Source organism: Rhea pennata, chromosome 4 (genome assembly GCF_028389875.1).
Source record: "Rhea pennata isolate bPtePen1 chromosome 4, bPtePen1.pri, whole genome shotgun sequence".
Lineage (NCBI taxonomy): Eukaryota > Metazoa > Chordata > Aves > Rheiformes > Rheidae > Rhea > Rhea pennata.
Window position 1 is genome coordinate 71,804,644 of NC_084666.1, and position 24,807 is coordinate 71,829,450.

Genomic DNA, 24,807 nt, shown 5'->3' on the forward strand with positions numbered 1-24,807 from the left:
CTCAGCTATGCTGATCTTGACCCAGATTCCTCTCTGGCTCAGTGTGGAAATTCAGGACAGGGCACTCCATAAGGTGATACTAGCTATCATCTAACTGGCACAGAAAAAACTGTTTGGACATACCCACAGTAGAAAATATACGAGAAGGCTCTCTATTAAGGTCTTACAAAAACCTTGAAATTCCAGGGGCAGACATCTCTGATTCTAAATGCACATTAAGATTGAAGTTCTGTGGCCCGACCCAAAGACAAACGTATTTTTTTTTATCATACATGTCTCCAAAGGAGACCGCCACAATTTGCATAGCTGAGTTAAGCTCAATACGCTGTCTGAGACCCAGCATGCTGGCCTCATTACTCATTACCATTTACAAGGTGCATTTCTGCTGAGCTTTAAATGTGCACAAAGGGCTTCAAGCACCTTGGCGAGAGGATGCACAGAACGCACCATAGGTCACACTCTCAGTGCGAGTGCAGAGGCTGTTGCTCAAGAGATGCATGTGAAGTGGCTGTTCTTCCCCAAGATTGCGCTCAAAGGCCAGTATGGATCAGACTACTCCCTGTCCGTATGGCCGCTCTGTCCCTCAACTGCAGAGCATTAAATGGCTCCAAACCCTGCCGAGGTCAGTGGGAATCCTTCTGCTGTCAGAGCGACAGTGATAAAACCCAGCAGTGAGGTAGGAGCTATGCACAGAACTGCCACACTCTCACAGGGAGCCTCAAACACTTTCAAGGAAGAAAGGGCTGCTTGTAAATTACTAAATAAGAATCCTGGATTGTCATGTGGCAGAGGAGCAGTGGAAGAGTGTCAGATAAATATTTCACATGCTTGGACTTTGCAGTACAAAAGAATCATTGAAATGTTGGTTGAAAGGAACAAACGTTTGCCCTTGGGGCTCGTGCTTGTGTGCTTAAAACAAGGCTACTTGCCACCATTAGAGGAGGCCAAGTCATAGGCTTTCAGAAGGATATGTGAGGGGGCTGGCTGTGACGCTCTACAGGGTAAGAGGGAGCAAGGAAGTGTGTCTTGCCTACCTGCGGACAACTAACTTCAGTTTCTTGTAGGACCCTTTAACCAGGGAGATGGCCTCTCTCCTGGAGCTGCTCAGTTCCACTTCATTGATGTTCACCACCTCATCACCAGCCTGCAGCTTGGAAGGCAGAGAGTCCGCTTTACCTCCCTCTTCAATCTACGCAGGAAAGAGAGGAGAAAGAAATGGTGAGGCACTCCTGCTGTCATCTGTAGAGCTGAATATGCATTTCTGTTGAAGGAACTAGGTCTACCAGACCAAAAATCAGCTCTCCAAATAAGAAACATCATCTGTCTTTTCTAGCCAGCTTCCCAAAAGGTTTATGCTTACCTCTCCCTACATTTCACATGGATAGAAGCTGGGGCTTGGCAGCAAAGTGAGTTCTGCCAGGGAGTTTTGTTTTGAATAAGCCTAAAAAGTCTTTGGTATTTGGAAGCAGTAAACACCAGCAAAACAGTCATGGAACATCTCTTGATAAGAGCACCCAGGCACAAGCCCAAGTACAAAGCCTGACTTAGAAGAGCTCAGTATGATTTTCTATTCAGGCTCTTCTAGTTGATCTAGGTGGCTCATTAACAACAACTTGCTGCTTACAGGCCAGCAGAAGAGTAAATGCACACAGGTGCATGTAGTTAATGGCATGCAGCAGCTCTGTAGTGTTTTTCAGCTAAGGATATCAGAGCACGGTGTAAAAGAAAGTAGAAAATTATTTTAATTTTATGAGAAGGTAAGCAGCTTGCCCAAGGCTATGCAGTGGCAAAGCAAGTAAGAGAATCTCAGGGCATTTTCTTCTCTCTTTGGAATGGTCCATCGTGCCCATTGTGTGGTCCTTCATGCACATTGATTCCGTATCGGCATGCCAGCAATGATGTGCCAAGTGCCAAGTGACAAAGCAGAGGACAAGAAAATTAGGCCCTGAGATTCTGACTCCCACCTGTGCGCACTAGTGCACTACCCCTCAGAAAGGCATATAAGCATAGTAATACTGAATACTAGCAGAAAGTAGGTAATACACGGGTTAATGCACCGTGAATCCTGAATTTCTGGAGACTGAAGTGAAACCGAAATGGCTCTTATTATAAAACCTGCCACTACAAAAATCTGATATTCAAAGCACTTGGCATTCCAGGCTCAATGGAAGCTGCAACCTGTGCTAGCAATCATCATGTTGCCCACACCTAAGTATAACATCATGTGGCACATTAGAACTATGATCTCTCGCTTCAGTCTTTCGCTTTCCCAAGCATTACACTGAAACAAAAAAATGCAGCTGATTTGGATTAAGACTGATTCAGCCAGTGGAAGGGCTGAGTATTTGTAGGGTTGCCATTTTCTGAGAAGTGAAATTGCGTACACACTTTCAGAAGTTATTCTTATTTCAAATCATGCCAGGTAAAGTGTAATTGAGCCATAATTCAGACATATAATTCAGCACATGTAGAAATATTACTCAGATTTTTTACTAGTACATTAGTTTCAATATTGAATGGCAATTACTCATAGGCAAAGGTACTCTGTTCTTCCGAACAATAATATTCAAGCTCATGCATCGTACAGTTCTTAAAATATGACTTTGATAAACATTAGCTAATCAATTGTCTTGGCCCCCTACAAAGGCAGGTAAAAATCATTGTGTCGTTCATTCTACCAGGAAGTCATTCCACTGATGAATGAGTTTTTTCTTTTCTTCTTAAGAACTGGATGAAACCACAGGAATGAGACTTCATATAAAGAGCCGTGATCACAATTACCAGGAAGGGCTGGAGATGAAACATTAGACCTTGCTGCCAACATAAATAAATAACAAACTAAAAATGCAGTATTGCTCCAGTTTGTTGCTGTTATAAAGAAAAACAGGTGGGTACCATTTAAACTAAATACAATACAGTGGGATACTCTAGGCTAGATTAACCTGTGATATAGTCAAGGGATTTTTGGTTTTATTCTTGTTTTGTTATGTTAGATCACATATAATTGAGAAAAGGCATTCTTGGACCAGTATCTACTTGTAACAAATACCAATTACTTCAAAAGGAAGAAATACTCATCAGAAGCAGTATTAACATCTGCCTTGAAAAAAAATCAGCTTTAAAAACCACTGTTATATCCCCAAATCATGATCTGCATTTTAACCTTTAAGAATCCCAAATTTTATTTACATATTCTATTTTTTTTCATTCCACAGGGTCACTTTTTTAAGGTTCTCCCTGTAACCACATGGGCTATACATTTGTTTTTCTGCCCTTCTCTTAATGAATATGGGAGGTTGGATTTGTCCATAATCATAGTCATAAATAATCTGAAATCTGAGACTTTAAGGAAACATTAAATACCTCAATGCTTCTGATAAGACTGCTAGTGGTGGTAACACTGTGAACAGCCCTAAGAAAAATCTTTCTTCCTTGTATGTTCCCACTTATGCCTTCTTTCCAAGCACTCACTTAATTTTCAGTATTTACTTTAACATAAACATTGTATTTAATGCATGTTGTGCATCTAGTGGTTTATGAGAATCTGTGCTTTGCACAGGTAAACAGAGCGACAAAGAAACCACCCTGCCGTCTTACCTGGTCCCGCTTATGAGACTCTTTCTCTCTCTCTTATCACTCTACATCTGAGCTTAGTGACCTGAACGAAATCTAGCCTGCAGAATATATAAGTTGGTGTGTGTACACATCTCAAGTTTTGTTTGACTTGGCAAGCTGGCTCTATAGGCATAGGGGCTGTGCATTCGCTACAGCGGATGCAAGATAAGGAAAACAGACGTGCTGACCATGGGCAGAGGGCAAGGAAAGGCAGGATGATCCGTTCTTGCAGCAATGTGATCCTATAAATGATACCCTTCAACTGCTGTTCTTGTCCGGGGTGTTCAGACCACCACTCAGGCAGACTACAGTCCCAGGCAAAGAGGAGGAGAGGGGAAGCAAGGGAAGGGGGGCTGCGCATCTCTACAGCTATGGCTGCATCACTTGGCAAACAAGCAAGTGCTTCCAGGCTGTGTGTCACAGGAAGAACCCCATAAGGGCCGGCAGTAACCAGCAAGGTTTAATGAACTCGCTAAGGTGTGTGTCAGGCCTTGAGGGCACTAACAGACCATGGTGGGTCTGACCAGCCTCACCGAGGACCTCCATTTAAGCTCAGCCGTGGGGTTTCAGCCCCTGCCTGAGCTGCATGATAGGTGTGCTGGTCTCCATCTCAACCACAGCCATGCCTGGCCATAGAGTCCTGTTGATCTGGGCTCTGACTTGCTGGCTGACTCCACAGTTTGACATCATACCTGCCTTGTCACTCTGATCCAGCCTGATGATCACTGGACTGTGCCACCATCACTGGACCTGATGCTGACTTACATCCGTGGCTTGACCTCGATGGTCTGGACTCTTGGCTGAACCTAGTTGCCGCTTCCAGGTGTGTCCTGCTTGCCTTGAGAAGTCCCTGTCCTACCGGCTGTGTTATTGTGCTTGGCTCCCTTCAGGAGCAGCTCGCCCTGGCTCAGCCCTGACACTGTGTGTCCTGGCAAGTAAGGAGCAGCCACATGGTTTCCCCTGCTAGCCCATCTCTCCGGAGTAGTCAGTCACCTTAGCTGCTACCTCTGGGCTAACCAGAGCTCAAATGCTGGAGCAGAAGCAACGATACAGCTTATTGCAGCTCCTGAAGGTCTAGTGATTGACTGTGTGCCCAGCTCTGGTGATCAGAGTCAGAATTCAAATCACAGTAACTTTTCTCCTTGGCATTGATCATGTCTGTAAAGTTACACATTTTTTAGTCTTTGATTTACTAAAACACTTTAAAAGGTGCTTTGTTTAAAATATGTGCTACAATCTGACTGTAATCAATAAAGCACTTAAGCAAATGCTTGCACAAACTAATACTTGAATGCTTTGCTGAATAGATGTTTAACATGCCCAGGCTCCCCTTTCTGCAAAGTGGAGGGAAAACATCTGCAAATTAGAGCTAACAGCACCAGCATAACTATGTGGTTGTCCTCATTCCAAGGTCTGCAGATACAGTGCCTTTCCTTAGTAAACCAGATCTTCAGGCTCTTGTGATTTCTTTAGAGATGACTTTAAGAAAGTTCTTCTTGAAACTCTTGGGCACCACAAGACTGTGCAGAGTTTCAGACTAATGTTTTGTGATCGTAGGACTGCTAAATCACTTCACCCTGACATACAACCTCTCCTAACAGACTGACAAAAGAAAGTCCTTTCCACCTGCTTTTCCCTCTCTTTAAGCAAAAAACGTTTCTAACCACTTTCTCTAAAGAACAAAAACTGCAGCTACGAGGAAGAAATGGGACACCAGTCAATTCATTCCGTTTTTCACAAATGTAATACTGAGCATTCACACGGTATTAATGAGCACATCGGGAGTGATTTCTTACAGATTAAAAACCTGATGTCAACACAATAACTGGATCTTTCAAAACCTGGTCTTCCATCCAGAAACTGCACCAGAAGCTGAAAGCAGGAATGCAAAAGCAACATGGCTTTAAAAAGAGGCAAAAGACTACTTCAAATTTGGAAGTTACTTTTAAAAAGCAATAGCAGATCTGCAGTGGAACGCGTTACTATATACACTAGGACAGACTGTGTATGCTGGAGTGCTTACACTGAGGCTTGCAAGGCCATGTAGTTGGCTACAGAACTGTGTTAAATAATGTCTTTGAGGAAAGTTAGTTAGCATGAGTACAGAGTGATCTGTAAGAAATTTGCATCCACAAACAAGATCCAGAACACAGCCTGCATTTTTGATTAGAAGCTTTTCATGGCAGCGTCAAACTGGATTACCTGTGTACGTAGACAGAATCTGAATGGAGATATGCATTGATCTTCCATTGTTTAGGTATACTTGTCTATTAGTAATCTTCCCATCTGCCTATTGCATAGTTACAGTCACTTCATCTTTTTGGCTGGGGTTCCCAGGATGTGAGTTTCCTCAAGTTCCCAGAGGAAACATTCACAATAGCCCTGTAATCTGGCATTACCACATGGAGAGACAGAAGAGGCAAAAAGATTCCTGGATTTCCATCAAAAGCCTAAAGATGAGACAATTTCTCCTAAAGCAATGTTCAGATGCTCCATGTTTTAAAAAGGCCACTTCCTCTCCCTGAATGCCTCTGAAAATATTTGTGTTTCAGGAGTATTAGGATTTCAAGGAAGGGACTGAATAATTCAAAAAAAGCAAGCTGCACCATAAACACACCATTTTATTTCTAGTAAATACAACAATTATCAACGAAAGCAAACAGACCTCAGTGTGAACATAACCTACTCAAACAAACACCTGCTCGTTGGACAAGGATGAGCAAAGACAAATATGGGACCCTGCTGGATCTGTGATTAAGGACCATATGATCAAAGATGCTTGCAAAACTGTGTATGCATAAGCAGATAAATAAATACACACACAGGCCATTTCTGCATCTGGTTCCTTCTCTGCACAACCAGTCTCATTCTGGTGATCAGGCCCCAAGTAGGAATGAGAATATAGGTCTTCAACTGTCCCCTAAATTTCAGGTTGCTCCAAACGCTGTCAGTCAACAAGAGCAGAGCGAATAGTGCCGTCTATTGTTTTAAGTGTGGTAGCTGGGTCGAAGTAGTTTGAGCAGCCACAGCATTGCATGACTCTCCACAGTCACTCATGCCAGCAATGTAATTGCTGTGAGCTACATGACCTACCATAAGATGTCAATCAATAGGCAGTAAGACCTCTTACGGTTTATTTAAGCTGAGAAAAAACAGGTGACGTGGAGCCAGCAAACTTTCTGGGCAAGGAATTGTCACTCAATCCATCAGGGGCAGGAGGAGCCAGCAGAAGCCAGACAGGGACTGATAATTTTCTCCTTTTGGTCAGATCGAGTCAGCTGCTCTGCCAAGTCAAGTTACGATGAGCACAAAGGGAAGGAATACCCAAGAAACAGGTTGGTTTTGCCCTCCATGTGGTGGACTAAAGCTTAGTGGGGTGGATGCAATGAAGGACACTAGTGCAGGCAATGCGAATAGAGCCAGCTGCCCAGGTGCTTCCACATGATGAGCAGAATCCCTCATGATCCTTGAAATCAGTTGGAGTATCTGTACAGCAAAACAATCAACAAAAGGAGAAAGACACTTGGTTTCTGTGCCTCAGTTTCCTGCCTGTAAAGTTCAGTCAGTTATTATTGCCTTTGTCTGTCCTCTCAATTTAGTGTGAGTTCTCTGTGGGTAGTAGGGATGCAAATCTTGATTCTCATTCCAGGAGTTGTCTCTTCAAAGCCCTTGCTCACAGGCCTTGGCCTTGGGGAGTCTCTCTCTGCTTTCTGAATCATGCAACAGAGACGTATCTCCTTCTAGAGGATCTCCCACCAACCATTTATGAGAGTTTCTACTTCCTGTGAGAACCCAGCAAACTTCTCTGTAAAGGCTGTGATTCCAATATCCCCCACTCACACACTTCTTTCTTCTGCTTTCCTCAAATATATCTAGACAGTTAATTCAGGTTCTTTCAAAAGGAGAGAAAAAAATCTTTCCTGAAATATACCCACTTCAGAACACCCTGAAGTCTCCGCAGACGGATGCAAACTGAGGTCCTTACTGCAGCACAGCCTACCATGCCTACTGCCCTTTCCGGAGAAGCCCAAAGGCCACCTTGGGCCTGCTTTGCATTAACACTCTAGTCCATTTTCTTGCAGTAGAGGAGGGTTCTTGTCATTCAATAGATCATGCAGCAGACTTTGAACCCATCTGTTCTCCTCCTTTTTGGCTTACTGTAAAAGCAAGAAGTTGCTTAAGCAGATCACCAAGGATACATAAGACTTACTACTTCTGTCTTTTGTTTGGTTCGCTATGGTTACTGTAGGTTCAGAGAATGCTGTCTCACTGAGATCTTTTCTTGATTATTTTAAAGAGGTTTTCTTTTTTTATTCCTCTTTTCTCTTCCCTTTCTTTGAGGAGCTTTTGTAACAACAAAATCTCTGTACCTTTTAAGATGGATCATTCCAGCTTTGTGTCCTTTATATTATGAATGGTGCCTGTGATTCCTAAACTGTAAACTTACTTACTTGCTGAAGTTTCTTCATAAAAGAAAGAGAAAAGAAGAAAGCAAGCAAATACGTATGCAGACTGTATGCAGTTACGCAAGTGAGAGCTGTGCCACGCAGCAGGTTAGTACAACGGCTGAGTGACACTGGGAGATGCTCCGGAAAAAAAGAAAACAGTAAGCTAGCTTAGCTGGGTGTTGACCAAAGCAGCAGCAATTGTAGTGACAAACTATTGCCCTTTCTGTGTCAGATATTCTAATGGTGGGAAGGGAAGCATCACAAACGAACTGCTGGAGATGGCTGTCCAGAATTCTTGGACAGCAGAAAATAGTTTTATAGAAACCAACAGGGTGAGAGAGGAAGAAATCTTCTTCCATACAGGAATGGAGAGATGCCGCTTTCTCTGGTGTGAGGAGTTTGTGATTCTGGCAGTGTTACAGAAAGATGTTCCCTGCTTCAGACTCCTTGTCTGTGTTTCCTCTCAGATGGTGCCTGTCACTGATCCATTTTCATCCCCTCCTCTATACTGCTAAAGCATTTGTGATGGTTCCAAAGATTTTACTGCAACCAGTTTCATTCTTTCCAGTAGAAAGAGGCATTTCTAGTGAATCTGGGACTCATCTCTGTCGTGTCCCTCACTAGGTCACTTACACCTGTGAAATATTGGTGGAGGGGTTAAAGCATTTGGTTGCTGAGCATTTGTGTGCAAACACAGGAAAACCAACTGTATCCATTTCCAAATTCAGCAGTCCAGGTTTTAATCACTTTTCATTATCCAGCCTGGAGCACCCAACAGGCGAGACGAGGTCTTTTATTTACCTCTCCACTGTTTGGTGTAATACAGCCACACCAGACCAGCCATTTGTTGCACCCAGTCCAGAGCAATGCACACAGAGGCCCACTGGGCCAAATTCTGCTGGCGCAGCAAACACATTCAGCTGCTGATTGATACAGGCTTTAAGCTGCAGCTGGAGCTTTTTAGGGCCCCAGAGAGTGCAGAGATGGTTCTCAAAACTACAAGCAAAGTTGTGGACCTGCCAAATGGCTCCCAAGAATACACTGCTTTCCTCATTTAAACTTAATGCCGAGTCGCAGTTTGGGGGCAGGGAGGGTTTCCCATGCAGCAGACATTCCTCCCCATTGTCCACAGCCTCTGTGTCAGCACGATGGGGCAGTTAAGACAATTCCATCACAAAACCTGTTAAGTCAAAGGTCTCCCCCTGGAGCCGTATCACTGCTGGATATGTCCCTGCTGCAGACATGCATCTAAAGAGAATTTAGCTACTGACGTTTACTCTAAGTCAAAGAAAATGTTTCTAAATTAGTTACTATTTTATTCTGCAGGAAACAAGACTGGGATTTTTTTCTTGGTGCTCCAGACTGTTCCCCAGTAACATTTCTGCTCACAAATATATACTATTGTGGTAGAGATATTAATTTATTCCATGTAGTTGTACTAGGCTCATGCAGAATGAATTCATCTTGACAGCCTGAACTTCATTTAAAGAAAGAACAAGTTGCAGTTTTCAAGGGTTAACAGTCCTATGACACCTTTTTGGCACTTTCTGTTATTTAACACAGGTAGAACAACTTATTTTCTCCTACCCTCAGCCTCAGCCATGTTAATGAATATACTTACTTGGCTTGGAGCAAGATACATAGCAAGGAGAACTCCATGCCTCACAACTCCAACCCTTCTGGTATCCTCAAGATTTTTTTTGTTTGTTTGTTTTTTCCAGACACTTTATAAAACATGCACAAATGTAAACTTATTGGGACCTCTACTCACCATGTTCACAATAACAGTCATCAGCTCTGATTTTAGCAATGTGACTGACATCAGAGAAACTCAGCAGTATTTGACCCCATATATAGGAGAATCACTGCTTAGCACTGCACCAGACTCTCACAGTGAGTTCAAGACTTCTTACGGTGTGTGTGTGTGTGTGTGTGTGTGTGTGTGTGTCTAGGAAAAGATTCATTTTTTCCCTATCTGTCAGGATTTTGGACAAAATCAATTTCACCTGCCATTCCACTGAATTCATCAGTTCAGGCTCTAAGAACATATATAGTATCTGTCTTCACTCTTGAGAGTAGCAAAATTAAACATCAAGGCGGTGGCAGAGAGCCTCTCTTTTGCTGTGCTCTCCCTAAATAGTAGTCCCTAAGTTTCTGCCTTCAAAACCACTTTTTCCCCTGCCAGCTAGGCAGAGGCAGGCACAGTGCAGTGAGCAAGGCCATCCACCACTCACCAAGGCAGAGGAGCTTCCCTAGAGAGAAAATGCTTGGAGGAATCACTCCTGGTCCCTGTGGCTTTACTCCTTTCCTGCCCTTCTACTCTGTTGCCTGAGGAAGTTGCTGTTTCATCTGTGCTTGCCCAAACCTGGCCCTGATGAAAGCGGCCATGAGCAGCAACTACTCGGGTTTGCTTAAGAGGAGGAATTTCAGGTAAGCGGGTTGTATTTGCCCAAACTGGAGTCTGTCCAGGATGCTGCCTGAAAATGGTACAGACTCTAATACAAAGGGCACCAGGACCTCAGCCTTTATGGGTATTCCTAAAAGCCAAATTGACACACGTACAGCGGCAGCAAAGTTTGCTAGTTCCCCTCCAAGCACTACAGATCTAGACAGAAACCTGCTCCCCTCTGATGATTCAACAGCTCCCCTTCGCTACTGCAGCTGGCCTGCACCTGCACTCCCATGCCACTTTGGGTGCCTGGCTGCACACCTGCCTGTCCTCACCTTAGAAGAAAACCCAGGAACAAGCAGCACCCAGGCTGCTTTTCCATAGCTCTCTGAATCCTGGATGATCTGGAGATGAGGACTGCAGGGAAAATACCGGAGTGCCCCTGCACCAGGGCAGACAAAGCCTCCATGAGGGGCTGAGACTTTTTCCAGTACAGTTTGCTGAGGGCACCAGCCCAGTGAGCACCAGCAGTCAGTGATCCAGAGGCAGAACTGCCAATGTGATCCATGCAGGATGGATGCAAGTTACTGACAAGAGGCCAGGATTCAAGGTCATTCCTAGGAATACCCTGCAGGCTCTAACACTTCCACACCTTTCCATTTCCTGCATGATTGTTTCCTGTCCTGGGAGCAAGGTTAATCTCAGCAGTCAGACCCTCAGCAAAAAGTGGCAAGAAGTGAATGGAAAACAGATTGCTGGCTTCAGCTACAAGAGATAAGAAAACATGCTTGGAAGAGTTTGTGTCTGACTCCTGTTGGTGACTCTAAATTCCTAAGCCAGCAGAGGAAAGAAGGCTTAGCTCTTAAGATAATTTTCCACTTCTTAAGCACAAAACTGTTAGGCTGCCACAGAGAGTTTTTAATTTAAAAGTGGAAGGCCGGGGAGAATCAAGTCTTGTTTCAAGCTAATGCACAAAGAGAGATGGAACTATGCTATAGCTTTGACTTCAGGCATCCTAAAAGCCTCCAGGATTTTTTCATAACAAAGAGCAACTAAAAATAATTTTTCTCCACCCTTCTTCATATATATAAGACAAGGAACTAATTTGTGTTTGCTCTACGGTAACACCTAGAGCCATATCAGATCCCTCTTTTAAAAGGTATGGTACAAACACATTACCATAGACAGTTGCTGCCCCAAGGCTTACGGTATAAATGGACGGGTTAAACAAACAGAGAGAATGGAAACAGAGATTGGGAAAAGCTGAGTCAACAGCAAACAGAGACAGCGGCAAAGTCTGCTCTCAGCTGCATGTGGACATTTGGACCAAACTTAGAGACAAGGCTTCTCTTCTGGCTCTCCCAGCACTTGTCTGCCTGCTGCTCCATGTCAGGGTGTCTGGAGAGCCGACACCTCAAACCTCTGTAATGCTTCTTCCTACCTCTCCCTCCTTTTGCTCATGCTTCATCCCAGGCTGTTTTGGCTGGCAGTAGCTTTCTGTCCCTTTTCTGTCCTGCTCTCCAAAAGTTTTCTCCCTAATTCGCCACAGAACCTGCTGCTCACTCCGTGCTGCCATCCCCACCGCACCTCATGTGAATTGCCCCTCAGTGACTCACCACCAGTGACTCTTTCCCTGAACCTGCAAATTCTCTGAGCAAGGGAACAGCCCTACTTGTCTGCAGAGGCGAGTAACGAGAATTCAGCTAGGCCAAGGGACAGTGAGCAAAGTTAGTCTCGGGACGTGAAACATTCAGATGAGATAAATGAACTGTTAGCAAAATTGTCCAAAACATTTCAAGATGTGCCTGTGACTAGTGAAAAGCATTAGATGTGGGTACTTGGCAGGCCCAGGGAGCGACTTCCCAGTGGAGAGAGGGCAGGAGGAGATTTCATGCAGCTCCACATCATGAGTGTAAGATGATGCAGCCCCTTGGGTTTGTGAGGCTAACACTATGGAAGGGGAAGTCTAATGTTTGCCTTCAGGCTCATGAACACCCGGACAGGGAACAGAACAACACCGGAAACTGCGATTCTGCATAAATCTGGAGTGACTTCAGTGACCAGTGTACCCTGCTGCCTGGGCTGCAGTACAGTGTGGATTGGGGAGAGACCAGGGAGCAGTCTAGTTCAGGACTAATTCACAGCAGTGCACACCAGGCATAGCTCCCTGGAAATCAAAGAAAATGTAAAAGAAGTGTCAGAATCACTGTCTTAATTGAGAGCTCATGCCCAAAAGTATTCTGGCTGTAAACTCAGGGGTTTTCACTATTACTGTATCTCATGCTGCCCAGACATCCTGTGAAAGACAATCTTTCTGGCAGGGAGCAGTCAGTCTCTGTTGGAAAGAGGAGGTTTTTGTGCCTAATTGAAAGGTGAGGGGTGCCTAGTAAGTAACTCATCGGCTTGCCTGGGGACGGAACATCTCTGTGACATATCTCCTAAACCCCAGCCTGGGTTCTCAGTTCTACAGTCAGCTTTTCTCTCCGTTGGCTTTGCCGTGCACAAACAAAAAGGAAGCAGCGTTGCTATTTAATGACCTAAGCACAAAGACATCACATCCCAGCAACCGGGCAGAGCACAGAAAATAGAACTGCTGTACGTGTGCGTCCCAGACAGAGCAAGCACGGAAAAGCGACACCGGTGCAGGTGCAGAGCAGTGCTCCTTCTATCCCTGGTGCTGGGCATCAGGGATCGCTTTCTCTTGCTCCTTCTCTGCTCCCGGGGTGAGGCCAGCGTTCACCCCACGAGGGTCTGCCTGCCGCACGCTCCCAGCCGGTGCACGTGGGAGCCGGAGGAGCCTTACTTCTTTGTTCGCTGTTGGTTTTTGCAAACAATCAATTCCGCGCATTCCACAGAGGGCATATTACCAGGTGATGCAGAGAATGGGGCCTGGGGCGCACTAACTTGATCCTGTTTGGTCTGCAGCGATTATCAGGGTGATATTAGCTGAAAGGGCTACGAGAACTCGCTGCCTGCCACTCTGTTGTATTTGACACAAGACACCCCTCTCCAGAGTATACAAAGCCAGTGATTGCACATATCTCAGAGTTAACATTTGCCTTGCAATAGGAAAGTTAAAAATAGCTCTTTGTCCAAGAGTCTGCTCTGCCCCAAGTACACCCAAGGTTTCTGCAGTGGGGACTCCTTTACTCACCCTGCTTTGCTATCATGCCCCCAGCTTTGCAGTCCTTTCTCACCTTTCTCCCAACCTAACAAGGTTTCAATAATTAAAACCCTGGTTCATACGGCATTAAGACATCGAGCCCGTTGCAGTGTAAAGGGGGTGCGGTGAAGGATGGCCCCATCCAACACCTGAGAGGGCACTGCCTCAGAGCAACCGGGCGGTTGCTGAGTCTGCCGTAGCGTGCAGCCTTGAAGGGCGCCCCGGGTGGGGATCCCACGCAGGGGCACCTGTGTCCACTCCCACGGGCCCACTTCCCAACTACTCCTCTCCCGGTTGTGCTCCCAGCATGCAGGGTGCCAGTCGGCATCTGGCCACCATGTAATTCGCCCTCATCACCACGTTGGGAGCCAAAACGTCGTGTACCAGCTTTCCCCTCAGAGATGGACTAAGCATAGTGCTTAATGTTGCCCACCCAGAGCACTGCCCCAGGAAAGGCCAGAGCTGCGTCTTCGGTAATGGCTGTGATTGTTAAAACTGAAGTAAAATAATGTTAAGAGTCTTCCTGAACCATATAAATACTGGTATTTTGAGTTAACAACATCAAATTCTCCTGAACCCTTTCCCTGGCTTCAGTTTGAACGTAGTGATGGGCACCTTTCCAAAACACGTGGAGGTTACAAAGGCATATTCAAGTACTTATCTTTGAGTATGACAGTGTCCTCCCTTGGTGCTCTTTGAGTAGGCTTGCCCATTCCTCACTTGACTTTTTCTCTCACTCCCTGCTAGTCCTTCAGCCGCAGACAAATCGACAAGGGTCCCAGTGGCTCTCGGGCACAGGAGAATACATATGTTCCAGCTTCTCCAGTTACAGACCACAGATTCCCCATACTGTCTTCAAACAGCCCTTCTCAGTGCTTGCAGTGCATCTCCCAAACTGTGGGATGTCATGAGCCAACATCAGCTCACCAGCCAAGATAAGCAGTATATGCAAGGACTGGCCCACCTCAAGAAATGTCACCTGCACTGAATACAAATGGACAGGAATAGGAGCTTTTTTTTGCTGATTGCAATTTCTTACGCGTTGCATACTCTCTTCTCACAACATGAACTTACATACTCCTCCTTCTCCTGTCCTTGCTGTCGAGGAAGACAAACCAGTCAGAGATGTATGTGCAAAGTTATTTCTGTTACCTACTTCAAGGACAATTTTTCAAGCTTTGGAAAAGTGAACCATAGCATCATGGGAACTGTCATAGCATGGAATCTGGTTGTTTCTTCAACCTCCCTCCTACCTGTTCTAAAGACAAGGAGCAAAAGATGACACTTGGAACTGGCCTTTCAGTCCTGGTTATCTAGCACTGCCTTGTGCCTTTTTGCAGGACATCTCTTCCCAGATTCTTGTATTAATTTTCCATACTTGCTGTACTGATCTATATCACTGTAAACACTAGAGGCTGTAGCTGGACAGGGTAGCCAACAGCCGCAGGACTTTTGGGGGCTTATGTAGATCCTTTGTAGATAACTTGAAAGGAAGTACTCGTGGTCTGCTCGGAAAAGGAAGAAGTAAACATCCGGTAGGCCCTTAAAGTGCAATTGCTGATTTTTTTTCATGACGTAATTAGACTGTGGCCTTCCTGCTGTGGCATGCGGATTCAAAAGTGGAACCATCAAACCCTTTGTTTATTTGTAGTCTCTACCTGTCTGGCTCTTAGCACAGTGCCTGGGTCTAGACGGCAGGAGCCTTACTGTGTAAAAAAACCCCTCCAGTAATAGTAACAGTATTATGTCTGAGAAGAGTATGGTATTAACTAGAGTAAAAAAGGTAAGAACTACACCACCTTCCTCCTTTGGCACCTGGCAGCCACTTGCTCTCTGAGACTCCGAGGGAATCTGCCCTGAGATGAGATAATTCCATAAATCAAGTAAGCCTAAAACTAAGGGATTTTCTGGCTACTGGAATGTGTAGTACTAGTCTCTCTTGGAGACAGCTCCTAGATCCCAGCATAACTGCTTTTGATGGTTCCCACTTCTTTCCTTATTTCCCTTCCCCAATATTAACACCCCCATTATACCTGTTACTGTGAATAGCACATGAATAGTAATAATGCTTCTCAGGCAGCTTTCATTCTGTTAGCTAATTTGACCTTTCAGGACCATGGGAAGACAGCAGGAAGTACTGTTCCTAAATTAGAGAGAAATAAAAACAGAAGCAATGTTTATGTAACTTTTTCAGGGTCACAGAAGGAGTCGCACATTAGCACTGGAGTTGCCATCTCCAGCTCTTTACCCTGACTGCCAGGTCATGCTGTATTGAGGCTGAATAAGACTCTCCCTCTTAATATTACCGCCATGTTCCCAGCTTTGAGCCAGTTTCCCTCACAGCAAAAGTGGAACAGCTCTCGGATGTCATTTCTTACACATTTCTGTCCCTACTTGTCTCCTTATTTTTTGTTCTTCTCTATTTGCTCTGGTTGTCCTCTCTCCCATTGTGCTAGCTATAAAAAGGCCCTGAATGATCTACATCTGAGAGAAAAAAAGAAAAAAAAATCTGTAGCAGAGCCACGCTTTATGAATTGATGGAAGCTATAGCAAGACATTGGATAGCTGCTTAAGCGATCTAGGTGTTCAGTTCTCATTCTTTTTAACCCAAATCAGATAACAAAATTTTTAGGGATGCTTTGCACACTAAAGCTTAGAGCAGCTGACAGCAATTAAAACACAACTCAGCATCAAGCGACATGCGTCTCTCGGGGCAAGACAGTACTGTTGGCATCCCTTGGCAGCAAGAAGGAAATGCTAACGGACTCTCTGAAAGTAGCTAGGCGAGTTCATCACAGCACAACGGCTTGATGCGTTTTGACTCACTGCCAGGTCACACACACTCCACAATAACCCAGCGAGAACTCCCCTCGGACCAGATAATGGCAACAGCGCGCGGCTTAAAATGACGGTGCCAATACAAAAGAGGAATTTTACGGTCCAAGCCATTGTCGTCACATCACACTTGGCAAACCCTTTCTTTAGTCCCTCTGCCTTCTATAATTATTAAAAAGTCTTCTCAAGTGAATTTAGTGCCCATGAAAGATGCCAGGCTCACAGCCCTGGAGATGCGTTTTCCTTGCCTACAGATCAGCCTGTCACCCTGCTTCCCTGCCCCCTTCTGCTCATTGCCTCTCCAGCAGGTTTCAGCTCTTTCCTGAAGGAAAAGCCTCCCGGACACAAAAGGAAGTCCATTTCTCTGAGGTCTTAAGCATTGCTGCTGAGACAGCCAGCCCCAGAGATGCAAGTGTAGCAGTTATTTTTTTTAAAGGGGCATATTTCAAGCAGAATTTACAGCTTTTGGTCCCCCATACTTGAAGCATGGGAGTACATCAGACACACACTGCTGCCTGCAGGATGAGTGTCCATGTGAAGAGGCAGGCAGCACTTCACTGCTCTATCAAGGAGAGCCCTCTTGGCTCAGATCGATTCATGAAAATGATTCACAGGTAGTGTTTTCTGTGGCACCCCCAAATAATAAAAAAACACTATCAAATACTTGGAAATGGTCAAAAGCAAATGAGGGAATGGAACAACTAGCTTCAATTTCATACAGGAAGAATGAATACCTTAAAGATCAAACTGTCCACATACTTCCGACAGCCATCCACCTACACCTGTGCTGGCCCCCTTGCACAGGCAAATGATCCCTTGACTTTGTGCCAGGACAGGCAGGCTGAGTGTTTGTGAAGTTATGCACTATAAACGCATGTAAAAGTGTGTAGTCTTAGCTGTTCCTGAGTGTTTTCCTAAACTCTTTGAAAACAGAGTCCTAACAAGCTATGCAAATGGCAGAGAGAAAAGGAAGCTCTGAACAGAAAAGCCTGTCCTTGCTTAGGCATTGCGGGTGTCTTGCAGGGCTTTGTGGTCTTGCTGGGAGCAGCAGGGAGATGGAGGAATAAACTCTGTGGGGGAGACCCAGAGCTTTGGTCACTCGGGCCAAAATCCTCACTCTGCAGCCACTATCCTTTGTCCCTTGCTGCCACCCTGTGGCAGTTCAAAATTCAAATTCAATTGCTTTTCTCCATGCTACTATCGCATTTGTAGTTGGAATAGGGAGTGCAGTTTCAGGTGCTCAGGTGGGTCTTGACCCAGGAGGGATGCTTTTGTAATGATAGGCTAAATAATACAGCAGCTCAGGGAGTGTTCATTACAAGCAGAAGGAAACCTTGTCAGTTCAAATTCAGGCCCGGGTCCAAATTTCACCCTTCCAGCCTACATTTTCGTTAACATGAATTGTGCACTAGCTGCAAACAAATTCATTTGAAAGGCCATTTAATCAATGCTGCATGTCATGAAAATAGAGTGGTTCCTACTCTCAAGCCAGACTGAAGATCTCAGAGATTCAATGGCAGCTGCATGAATAAATTATATCATCCGGTTATTTCGTAATTTAGATCTTGAAACAGTAGTCAGACTCACAAGTGAATGTTGCAGTCCTCAGCCTAATTACAAAAGAGGGGTGGAGGGGTGCCCACCTCTTCAGCCTACTAGCCCAGCTGGGCTGTGGGAGGCAAGGAAAGGTACTTTCTAAAGCTGCTCTCACAACAGAGAGACAAAAGATACTAGTGCTCGTCCTCTGTGCTTCTCTTACAGGTATCCCCGTGGATGATGCATGGTAAAGTCTCCTAGTCCCTGTGACTAGGGAGTCTGTTGTCCTAAAGGGGCCTTTCTGTGGATCCAGCCTTTACCTTCTCAAGAGGGCAGCATTTTTCACTCCAGCTCTAAACAGTTCTCTCAACAGACACAAGCTTCCCAACCCACTGCAGCTCACAAGGATGCACTGGGGGACTTCGAACTCAGCTAGTTCAGGGGTCGCTAGCAGCAGAGCTGAGCATGGAGCTCAGATTCCCAAACATACCCCAGAAAATCAAGTTAGCAACTCAGGCAGTGAATCTCTGCTCTATTTTGTCCTGTCCCAGTCGTGCTAGCAGCATGGGAGTTGGTTCAGGTATGTGCACAACACCCATCCCTCTGCCTGTTTGAATCCCATGAAGGAAACAGATCTTCCTTGGGATTATCTTATCAAGAACTTCCTTTTAGGGGAGGTGATTTATAGCCAAGTTTCCAAGTTTGTAAATTTATTATATCAAACAATTTTTGGCCAAGGTACTTTTACAGTAGACATAAACAAATATAGCTGCAGTTCAGGTTGAGGCAGGTGCAAGTTTTCACTGCCAGTGGTACTGTCAGATACCGTGCAGATGGACAAGGCAAACATACCTGTAAAAACACCAGGCCTGTTGCTCTCTTTCCTCCTCCTTCCTGCCTGCTGGAAAGCCCTTGCTGCTGATCTCCATTTTGAAACTGTTTTCTGTGGGAGAACAAACTAGAATGTGCAGTCCAGATGGCTGCTAACTTCATGGGAGCCTATATTTGCACCTTGCCCTATGTGCCCTATGCCTAAAATGCAGGGCTTAAGTCCAGTATCTTTCAGCATCTAAATGCCTTTGAGAATAATGATTTCAATCCCTAACCCTAATTATATTTCTGCCATGTATTTCAGGCAAAAGTCCATGGCTACCCTCTCTAATATACACTGAAAATGCACATCCCCTTCCTGCTTCTCCGCTTCCTGTCTTCTCCTAGTTTCTCACAGTTCTGCCTCGCAATACTTTTGCTGCTTTTTCTGTTTCCAAAAATGTCTCTGAAAATTAACTGACAGGCCAAACAAGTATGAGATTCCCATTAATGGGGGCAATGTGAAATGACCTGTTTGGCCATCAGCAGCAGAAGGCCCTCTGTCTTAGGAAAGACTTTTTGACTACAAAAGCATGTCCTTCATGTGTACCGCTCGGCTTAGTCAAGTTTACCTGAACTAGGATAGCGCAGAAAAAGTGCCCTAACTCCTCTACTGTGAGAAGGGCTTGCTGATCTGATCCATCTTGCATGAAGTGCTTGCTCCCTAAGGTGCCAGGATTACAGACACGTGGTGATACATGCATGGATATAAGCTTAGCTCGACTGAATACAGGGAACACTTCATATCTGAATACTGTAGAGCCTTTTCCATTTCCTGAGCTTCAGTCTCAAGCACTGAGGAACCAAATTCCTGCCTCATGCATGATGAGAGCAGGCAAGCGCATCTGTAGCACCCTTACTCCCTGGCAGAAGGTTAGCAGGCCTGACAGCAAGGATCAGGCCTTCGCAGAGATGGTTCCTTTCTGAAATTCGCTCTATCGATTTCGCGTTTGCGACTGTGCAGTTATGCAAAGACTGTCTTGTGCTCAGAACGCTACCTGAACGGGGCCCAGGGGCTCGCTGTCTGTTTACGCAGTGCACTGGAAACTCTACTCTTGCATCTTGGGGATGAGGAGGAGAACGAAGGGGAGGGGATGAGAAATAGCCAGAGGAAAGCAAATGCGCCTCTAAAGCCAGTCGTTACAACATTGGATAAATCACATTTCTTTAATTGTCATAGCTCTAGGGGCTAAGGCAGCAGGCACATGTTTTTACAAGCTGAATCATACATTAATGAAAACCCTAGGACATTCTTGTAAGAGCAGAGGCATTAGTGGTAGCTGGGACGCTGGCCAAATTCCGGTGAAGGTAACTACATTCTGTTTTCCTGTGGTCTTCCTGCAGTTTCAATGAATATGGTCAATTGTTTCAGCTCCAAGTCACTCTGCTGCTTCCCGGCTGCCATACCCATAGCTGCCTGTACAGCTCTCTGGGATGTCATGCTCACTTAAGGAATCTTTAAGGAATTTTAAATAGATCCTGTAAATGATGAAAACATCCTTTCTGCCAAACAAGTTTGAAACAACAGCTCTGAGTCAACCAAGCTGCAGAAAACTTTAAGGTTGCACAAATGTTCTAAGAGGAAAAAACAAAAAATATGCTCAAAACTCTAGGCAGAAAAAGTATGGCCAATACTACTTTGGCAGATTGAAATCAGTGTAACTGATATCCTTCTGGGGATGAGACCAAGGGCAGCGAAAGGCAGTATATGTCTTTTTAAATGGGATATGGATGAAGCCTGTAAAGAGGTATTTTTCACAGAACAACTCCTTCCACTGTAAGAAAGCATCATCTGTACTATAGTGCCCCGAAAGGGCTTGAGATACGGGTTTTACTCTGCTATGACTAAAAGATGGGCCAGTACTAGCCCTTCCTCCAGGCTTCCAAATCCAAAGCAAATTCACATTTTGAGCTTGAAATTTCCAGTCTACTCTCTGTAACGCTGATCCACAACCTCAGAAAACAACTCCTGTCTGTGCTAAGCCTGGTTTAATCCAAGCAGCAGTGAAGAGCAATTCACAAGACTAACTCCCGGTCAGCTGCACCATGTCTCATGGTGAGGATCGTTTTTAAAGGCATCCTGCCTCCCAGAGACACAGTGAGTTAAAAGTAAGTCATGTCTAGATTGTATCGAAGCAAACTGCTGAACATGTGAACAGCTTGGATGAGCTCTAAAGAGCTCAGATCGTATACAAAGAGCCTGGCAGGAGAAGAGCAAAACTAAAATAAACCTTAGGGCTGCAAGTCTCACTGTCTCAGCGGAAACTTTTGTGAACACTAATGCTAAAGTGCTGCTGTTTTCACTCACCCTTGCCAAAATAATAATTAAAAATGTACAATGCTGGCTCTTTGAAAAGCTGCATGGCGCAACAGTTACAGTAGATGTTCCAATAGCTGCTCCTCAAGCTGAATGAGCACCAGAGCCAGCAGACTCTTTTTTGGTTATTATCCTTTGCTGGTAGGCCAGACCCCCAGGTTTGAACAGAGGCTTAGTAGTTTGATTACCTCTTGTGTTCTGACCATTACTGGGGGGGGGGGGGGGGTGTTAACACCTTAATCACATGGCAAGCCCCAAAATATGGCGTTTCCCACTGATGTATGAACATAGCAGTGGTGGGGTGGACTCTCGACCATTCCTGTTGGCACAACAGGTAGGATCCTAGAGATCCCTACCAAAAGTAGAGCTGCAGTGGTGTGTGTGCCATGCCTCCCTGCCCTAAAGAGCTTGAAAGGTTATACAGAGAGATGAAGTGTTATTATTTCCATTTCACAGGTGAAAACACGGGGAGATTAAGGGATTTGCTGACTTCATAAAATAGCCTGGAACTGACCTCAAAACTGAACCAATATATCCCTCCGTCCTAGCCTGATGTTTAATTTCCAGGTTGTCCTTCCACTCATCTTTCTTTTGCCATAGGAAGTCAGTCATGAACCCCAGCCTCGGTAATCAGAAGCTAGCTGATAATAAAGCTGCTTTCCTCTCTTCTTTCTAGAGTTTCTCCCCAGAAGAGACACAGGATGCATCTTAATAGGACTTGTACCAATGTCAGTAAGCCAGACTTGCTCAACTACCAGCTCTAGGGACAAGGACTGAAGGCTCTTGCAGAGGTCTTACTCTCCACTGCCAAGACCTCACAGATGCTGTAATGAGATAGTTGGTGCAGTCACACCGCAATGCTTATCTGGATGCCACGCATGCGAGGATGTATCCCACAGTGCTCAGCTCGACACTGAGATCTGTCTAGGTACAGAGGTAGTAAACATGTTTGAGTCTTTTTGCTTCATCCAGAGGGACCATACCTGTTCCTGAAAGCTCACTCCAATTCATCATTTGGGGAAAGAGATACTTTTTCTCATCCTTTTGCAAGGATCCTTTCAAAATTTCAACATTTCAGCACTGAACATATTGCCATTAGCTTTTTCAGGACAGCACCTCTGCAGGCACAAAGCAGCAAGACATCCCTCACTTTAGAGGGCTTCTTTCAGCTACATAGCTATTGCGGAACAAGTCTTCTAAACTTACCATTTGTATTGTCACCATTTGTTCACAGAAACTTTAGACATCCACTTGTCAGGAAGCAGATCTCAGTTCTTGAAGAAAAGTATGCATGTAAACTGCATAAATGCCATGGCCCAGACGAGGCTTTTAGAAGAGCCCAAGTGATTCTGCCCAGTGTATGAACTCAGTCAGCCTGTCAGAGGAAGAGGCATTTTTCACTCAGCCGTCTGCCTGAAATAGGTAATGTCACTCAGTGTACTTATTCATTAACTAAGTGAGGGTAGGAAGAGTAGCAGGCAGTACTTAGCTAATTACCCCGGCCTAGACCTTTTGTTCTGCTACTGCTGGATCGCCTCAGTTGGTTCCTTCAGTCCCTAAACAGTTTTGTGGGCTGTATGCCTGGGCAGAATAAGGTGTTTTGTCATACTTTAATGAACAAAAATGTTTTAAAAACTCTCCTTGTCCCTCCATTTCATGTAGCAGCAAGGGTAACCTTGGTATCAGGACAACCGTACCCAGGCTGATTAGCATCTGTCAATTGCTTTCTTGGGTGTAGTTTCAAAGGGACTCCTCTCCCCAGATGCACATGCTCCTAGTAGGCCATGGAAGACTGCATGCTTCCCAGCATCGGCTGCCAAATCTGTCAGTCAATCAAGAGTATGTATTACTGCCTCCATCTCCAGGGTCCACAGGGAATTTAAGTCTTGAAGGCTTCTTCTAGAACTCAGGTAGACTCTGGCATCTCAAAACTTGTAAAAAGTAATGACAGCTATTTCTATTGGCTCTCATAGAAATAAAATATTCTTAGGAATCTGCAAACAAAAAGTGAAGTCTAGCTATTAAACCTTCACCAACTTTGTCTAGCCCAGACCCCTGAAGCCATGCATACCATTTGTAAGAAAAATGAATCATCTGGAGGCTAAGGCCTTGGAATCGGTATCATATGAGTGTACTTCAAACATACCAAAACCCATTCTGAACTGTGGGAACAAGAACTAGAAACAACACTCCAACCAATGTGAAAGAAGAGAACACAGAGATATATAAAAATTTCAATTTTACATTAGAGGTTGAGCAAAGTTTGAAATTTTTCGTCTGATCATTTACGTCTCAAAAGACTCCCAGAAGACATCCATGAACTAATTTCATAGTGGATTCATTGGTCTCTAGTAAAGTGTTTATTCAAAGCCATAAAAAGATGAATGAAAGAGCTCGCTGTAAAATCCAAGGGTCAAATATCTAAGCCTTAGCTGACTATTGTAAGTATTAGGATTAGCCTTCCTTCAATTGTGGGTACATTTCATCTGTCCTGTGTATTTGCAAAATCAGAGCACCACTAACAAAAGCTTTGCACATATCCTGCTTAAACCGTGAAGTATCAGAGTTGGCAGTGTCCCACTGAAGTTGCTCCACAAAATGTCTCCTAGTCAGTTAATCTAATAAACTTCCGCATATAAAAATATTTCTCAGCATTGTCCAGAAAGTCATTAAACCTGGCATATCCGCCTAAAGTCCAGGTAGTAAAATGCACGTGTCAGGATCAAGTTATAAGCTGATTGTGTTCTGCCTGCTCTACGTGCCCATTCTTCAGAGTTGATTATTTTTCAGCTGGTTGAATTTCATAGGTAAACTAAAGTGATTAATAACTGAAAAGGCTCTTATTTCCAATTCCTATCCTCACATCCCCTAAGCTATTTTGCCCTACCACTTACCAATATAGTTTTAACTGTTCATAATGCATGCTTCATCACTTACTGAGTTTCATGTTCAAAACTCTAGTTTCAGTAACAGGGGCAAAATTGATTTCATTTCCAAAGTAACTAACGTGGGGAAGAAGAGAACACCTTGGGACTAACAAGCAGTTATTAACCTACTGTTATCCAGATATAAAGGTTTATTGCTATTTTGTAGCTGGTGTATACACTGAATGGTCTCCATGTCAGATTTCCTTCCTTTGAGTTGGAATAAGTGGTTCCACGTGCCAGCTTGGCAAAACTAACAGCATGTCTGAAACACTGATTGTCTTCTTTCCATTTCATACATCATCACCATAATAACATTTCTGGAATTGGAAGGCAAATGCCAGTTTGACTGATAAGGCCGACTGAAATACAACCAGATAACCTGCAGGCTTATTGGAATGTCAGTATGGCTTTTCCCTGGACCAGTAAGAAATTAGGAGTCTGGGGCAAAGCTGCAAACCTAATGCTTTGATTTAAAATCTAGTTTTTAAAACAGTGGCTTTTGCCTAGATACTAACAATACATTTAGATGCCAAGCTCCTTTCAAGATACTACAGTATCTCATTCTCATATTCCCACAAATGTTTCTTTAATTGAGGAAGTACAGAGAGGAAGGTAGCATGAAGACACAGCTCCCCAAAAGTGCACAGGTAAAATCAGTTTGGAAATAGGCATGAAAATATTATATGTAGATAATTCCTTATGAATTG